Source organism: Euprymna scolopes, chromosome 28 (genome assembly GCF_053919585.1).
Source record: "Euprymna scolopes isolate OS-2025 chromosome 28, ASM5391958v1, whole genome shotgun sequence".
Lineage (NCBI taxonomy): Eukaryota > Metazoa > Mollusca > Cephalopoda > Sepiida > Sepiolidae > Euprymna > Euprymna scolopes.
Genome location: NC_136509.1, coordinates 80,824,109 through 80,830,433, shown reverse-complemented (window position 1 = coordinate 80,830,433; position 6,325 = coordinate 80,824,109).

Below are 6,325 nucleotides of genomic sequence, written 5' to 3'. Positions count from 1 at the left end.
GTTCTCCTGAGCTGTCTCTGGTATGGCCACCTGAAAAGTATCAAACACTGTGTCCATGATGTCCTCCTCGGCGATCTGGTCACCTCACTGTTCGAGTATCTTTCCCGAATTTGGTTACTGTGACGTTTGTGCACGAAGTCTGGCCCCTTAATCATGTAGACCATGTTGCCTATTTGTTTCTCAACAATCCCGGACTCCCAGAAAGTCTTATTATTCTTGTAGATCTTGTAGAAGACTCTTTCGCCAACTTTATAGCGTTTTTTTTTTGTTATCGGTGTTTTGAGGTTTGGCGTATCCTGGTTTGGTAACAATTTGTGAAAAATCGATCTAACCTTGCGACCGAACATAACCTCAGCAGGTGTCTTCGACATTTCGATGTTTGCATTCGAAGTGACTCCGTAGACTTGTAAAAACTGTTGGATTGACTTATCCGTCGGTGACCCACTAGCTTTTTTCAGAGCTCTCTTGAATGTATCAACGAATTTCGCTGCTTGTCCATTACTTCTTGGGTAGTATGGCGGAATGGTTATATGCTCGATTAGATGTTCCCGGCAAAAATGTTTAAATTCGGTAGACGTAAATTGCATTCCATTTTCTGTAACAATGCAGTCTACTACTCCAAACCTAGCGAGTAGTTCATACAGGAAGTTGATAGTTACCTCGGATGTGGGATTCTTACATTGTAATACTTCCGGCCATTTAGATAGGCTGTCTACAACAATGAGATAGTAGAACCCAACTAGCGGTCCTGCAAAGTCTAAATGAATTCTAGACCAAGTTCGGTCCGGTTTTGCCCATAATCCGAATTGACTCAGAGGAGCTTTCATATCTAATGCGCATCCTCTACACTCCCTGATTTTTCCTTCTATATCCTTATTCATGTTTGGCCAATAAACGAAAGAGCACATAAGGCTTTTCATTCTTGATATACCTGGATGTCCTACATGGAATTTCTTGAGCATTCGTTTCTGTAATTTCGCAGGAATTACGACCCTGTCGCTATATAACAGGACGTTATCGCAAATTGAATAAATTTCTTCATCCAGTTCGTTATTGTTGATCCTTTCTTTCGTGTGTATAATAAATTCGTTCACCTCTGCCTTACTCTTAACCTCATCAAGCGTTACTGGAAGTTATCTTATTGTGTCACATAACGTGTTTTCTACTTCAACTTCCGCTTGAATGGCTGCTATTTACATATCCTCCAATGGTTCTGTCTGCTTAGGTATTAACCTCGATAATCCGTCTGCATGTCAAATTTTTTAGATGGTACATACTGCATTTGAAAATTATAACTCAACAGTATGGTACCCCATCTTTGGAGTCTATTCCACGTATGTTCTGGTAGTCCCTTTTTCAATCCGAAAATCGTTAATAATGGTTTGTGGTCTGTTTTTAACAGAAATTGCCTACCGTGCAGGAAACGATGAAATTTCTTTACCGCGAATATAATGCTTAGCGCTTCTTTTTCAATTTGTAAGTAGTTTTTTTCAGCTGGCAAAAGTGATCGGGATGAATGTGCTATGGGTTTCATTTTTCCATCATCTATTTTGTGTAAAATGCATGCTCCTATGCCATAGGAGCTGGCATCGCTTGCAACTATGATTTCACGCTTGGGATTATAATGTGCCAAAAACAAGTTAGACGTTAAAGCTTCTTTAATTTTCCGAAATGCTTCTTCGCACTGTTGCGTCCAGACCCATTTTTGGTCTTTCCTTAACAGTTCATCCAAAGGCGACCTTAGTTTATGCATACTTGGTACAAATACATTGTAGTAATTTGCCAAACCTAAGAAACTTTGTAAAGACGCAATATTTTCTGGAACAGGCATATTCTTTATTGCATTCGATCTATCTGGATCGTGCCTTCTTTCATGTTTATCGATGATTTGCCTCAAGTATTTTATTTTCTCCATGAAAAATTTGCATTTTTCCTGTTTTACTTTAAATTCATAATCCTGGATCATTTTGAATACTTGGTTTATATGAGCTTTGTGTTGTTCTTTGCTAGCGCTTTTCATTAACACATCGTTCAGGTACCCTACTGCGAAATCCAACCCATTTAACATAACGTCCATAATTTGCTGAAAAATCGCAGGGGCGACTTTGACCCCCAAAGAAAGTCTGTTAAACTTGTACAATTCCTTATAGGTATTAATACATAGCAGCTTTGAACACTCCTCATCGACTGGAATTTGTAAATACGCGTCACTGAGATTGATTTTAGAAAAATATTTCCCTCTACTCAGTTTCGCAAATATCTCTAGGGCTCGGAAGAGGATAATGGTGATCCTGTAATGCCCTGTTTAAGCCTGTCGCAAAGTCGGCGCAAATCCGAATCTCCTTACTCTTCTTTTTGATGCAAACCGTTGGTGCAGACCACTCACTGTGATTAATTTTTCCGATGGCACCCATGTTTTCGAATCTTTCTAATTCACCGTCTATCTGTTCTATAGCGGCGTATGGAACAGTTCTTTTCTTTCTGAACACTGGTTGTTCATTTACTTTTACGTCAAATTTTGCTACCGCTTTTGTACACCTTCCCAAACTGCCTGTAAATACGTCTGGGAAATTCTCTTTTAACTCCCTCTTAAGTCTTTCTGCCTCCACATTCGAATCCTCAACCTTTTGGCAAAATTAGCTAAAATGCAGATCCCATAGTCTAAACTTTTGGAACAGATCAGTTTCAAAGAGCTCGTTTGATTTTCTCATGACAAAAATTCTTGCTTTTTCGGCCCTGTTCTGGAAAAAAAATATTCGTCAATAATTACTCCTTCGAAGGTAATTTTTTCCACCACTGACGCTTCTCGCCGTTGTATGTGATTTAATCATAGTGGGTCTCCCAAGCCTCTTCCATGTCTGTACATTAATAATGGAAATGTCAGACCCACTATCAAGCTGTAGCCTTACTTTCTTTTTAAACATTTTGACTTGTACATATTTCCGGATATTTTGTTCCTCGGGGTCAATTTTCGTAAGTTTAATGGATGTCTTTCTAACAGATTTTTTTTCTACAATGCGATGCTTTATGCCCTTGGTGGTTGCAGTTGTCACATTGTGTGAATTTGTAGGGACACTCATTGCACCAATGTTTATTCCCACACCTCCAACATGGTCCAGGTGGATCTTTTCCCTGTATCTTTCTCTGGTTATTTTTTGAAGTCGAATTTTTTTTTATGGATCTTCTTAATATGCGACACTCCGCTTTCCTCTATGTCACGACTATCTTGTTTCAACGCAATAAACCGTTCACAGTCTTCCGCTACGTTTTGTAGTTTTAAATTCGGTTCGTTTTCGAGTTTATTTAAAACACGATGCCTGATTTAGTGTCTTTATTTAAGACCAGCCCTTGCACAAATATTAAACATTTAAAATTATCTGCTGATAATTCCTCCAGTTTAAAATCGTCGCAATGCTTGTTCACTATGCTTGCATAAGTAGTCGTCTTCCTCTCTTCTAGTAACATTCATACATTTATACCGTTTATGGAAAACAGACGTTTTTGCAGAAAACAGTTCTGTAAGTAGCGTAACTGTTTCTTGGAAGCTCAACTCACTGGTCTTTTTTGGGAGAATAAAATTCACAAACTTTGTATGCTCGGCTGTTCCCAATTTCCTTAGCAAAAACCTAACTTTTTCGCGTCTGACCAGGTACCACAATCTGATATATAAATATCCTTATATCGTCTATAGTACTGGACGAAAGTGACATCGTCTTCTGGATTATAATTGAAATTTTCAATAGCGGCCCACACAGCTGTTTGAGAAAATGCGTCATGATTATCGTCCGTTTTAGTTAACTGTGTCGCTTCCAGTATTTTTCTTTTGTTCCTCCTGTTTTCATCAATATTTCCTGGATGCGTTTCTGTTGTTGAAGCATTTTTTCTTCAAATGCTTGTTTAAATCTCCCTTCTATTTCTATTTGTTGAATTGCTGCTTTTGCAACGCGAGATTTTGCTCTGCCTGGAATTGTAATAATTCCAACAGTGAATCTTTAAATTTTGGTGTTGGAATTACTATACGCTATTTATAGTGCTAATCGGGGTAAATTCCTCTGTTCAAGGAAGGCCGGTATAACACACACACACACACACACATATATATATATTATGAATAATAAATATATACAACATGAAGTAGAATAATATGAACATCAATACAATATATTAACATGAATATTTAAATTACTTGTGAATTCAAAATGGCGTGGTAAAAGATAAAATGATTTTCGAATTTTGTAATCATGCTCAAATGCATTTTATGTTCTCTTGGTAAATTGATAGTTGCTATTTCTAAGGGCAAAATAGATTCATTGATTGATATATTTAGTAAATAATTTAGTGCTATGAAAAAGCCACTGTCAAAGAATTGTAAATTTCAACGTAACTAAATGAATAAATTGTAAGATGGTCAACATCATGAAATTTGAAATATAGACTTTTGTCATTTGTTTGTTATATGCTCTGTAATCACATTGAGCTTCATAAATAAAGGGTTAGTATATAAAAAGTGGACTATAATTGAAAAATCATATTTAAACACATATATAAATATATATATGTATATTTGTCATCCACATACATTACTGTTTCGTTATATCAGAACTCATCAGTGCGGCTAGACATACAGCTTTCCCCAGCCTTGGATCGAAACTACAACCGTCGCATTGATAGTCTGCAGATCTCACCATCAGGCTACGAATCAGTGGCGTAAATATTTCTCCTCGAGTGTGTATTAAATCCACACTCGTCCGTCACAACAGTGTTCTCTCTTTCCTCTCTCTCTCTCTCTCTCCCTCTCTGTCTCTCTCTGTCTCTCTGTATATATATATATATATGCATACATACATACATACATATATATATAATCACGTAGCATCGTTTAAAAATTAAACTGAGAAAGAAAAGAACACCACAAATAACGAAAACAACAACAATGTGAATAAAAATGAAAACAACGGTAGAAAAGATCATAACAATAGTGACTACCACAACTACTATAACGAAAATAGAAACAGAACCAATAATAATAGCGAAAACAACCGGAAAAAAATCAACCACTTTAGCAGTATGGATTAAGGAATTAAAGGAAAATAAAGCTGAATGTAAATTAAAAGGGCCAATAATTGATAAGGGGGAAAAATATAAACGCTTCTCGCCGTTGTATGTGATTTAATTATAGTGGGTCTCCCAAGCCTCTTCCATGTCTGTACATTAATAATGGAAATGTCAGACCCACTATCAAGCTGTAGCCTTACTTTCTTTTTAAGCATTTTGACTTGTACATATTTCCGGATATTTTGTTCCTCGGGGTCAATTTTCGTAAGTTTAATGGATGTCTTTCTACCAGATTTTTTTTCTACAATGCGATGCTTTATGCCCTTGGTGGTTGCAGTTGTCACATTGTGTGAATTTGTAGGGACACTCATTGCACCAATGTTTATTCCCACACCTCCAACATGGTCCAGGTGGATCTTTTCCCTGTATCTTTCTCTGGTTATTTTTTGAAGTCGAATTTTTTTTTATGGATCTTCTTAATATGCGACACTCCGCTTTCCTCTATGTCACGACTGTCTTGTTTCAACGCAATAAACCGTTCACAGTCTTCCGCTACGTTTTGTAGTTTTAAATTCGGTTCGTTTTCGAGTTTATTTAAAACACGATGCCTGATTTAGTGTCTTTATTTAAGACCAGCCCTTGCACAAATATTAAACATTTAAAATTATCTGCTGATAATTCCTCCAGTTTAAAATCGTCGCAATGCTTGTTCACTATACTTGCATAAGTAGTGTAGTCGTCTTCCTCTCTTCTAGTAACATTCATACATTTATACCGTTTATGGAAAAGAGACGTTTTTGCAGAAAACAGTTCTGTAAGTAGCGTAACTGTTTCTTGGAAGCTCAACTCACTGGTCTTTTTTGGGAGTATAAAATTCACAAACTTTGTATGCTCGGCTGTTCCCAATTTCCTTAGCAAAAACCTAACTTTTTCGCGTCTGACCAGGTACCACAATCTGATATATAAATATCCTTATATCGTCTATAGTACTGGACGAAAGTGACATCGTCTTCTGGATTATAATTGAAATTTTCAATAGCGGCCCACACAGCTGTTTGAGAAAATGCGTTATGATTATCGTCCGCTTTAGTTAACTGTGTCGCTTCCAGTATTTTTTTTTGTTCCTCCTGTTTTCATCAATATTTCCTGGATGCGTTTCTGTTGTTGAAGCATTTTTTCTTCAAATGCTTGTTTAAATCTCCCTTCTCTTTCTATTTGTTGAATTGCTGCTTTTGCAACGCGAGATTTTGCTCTGCCTGGAATTGCAATA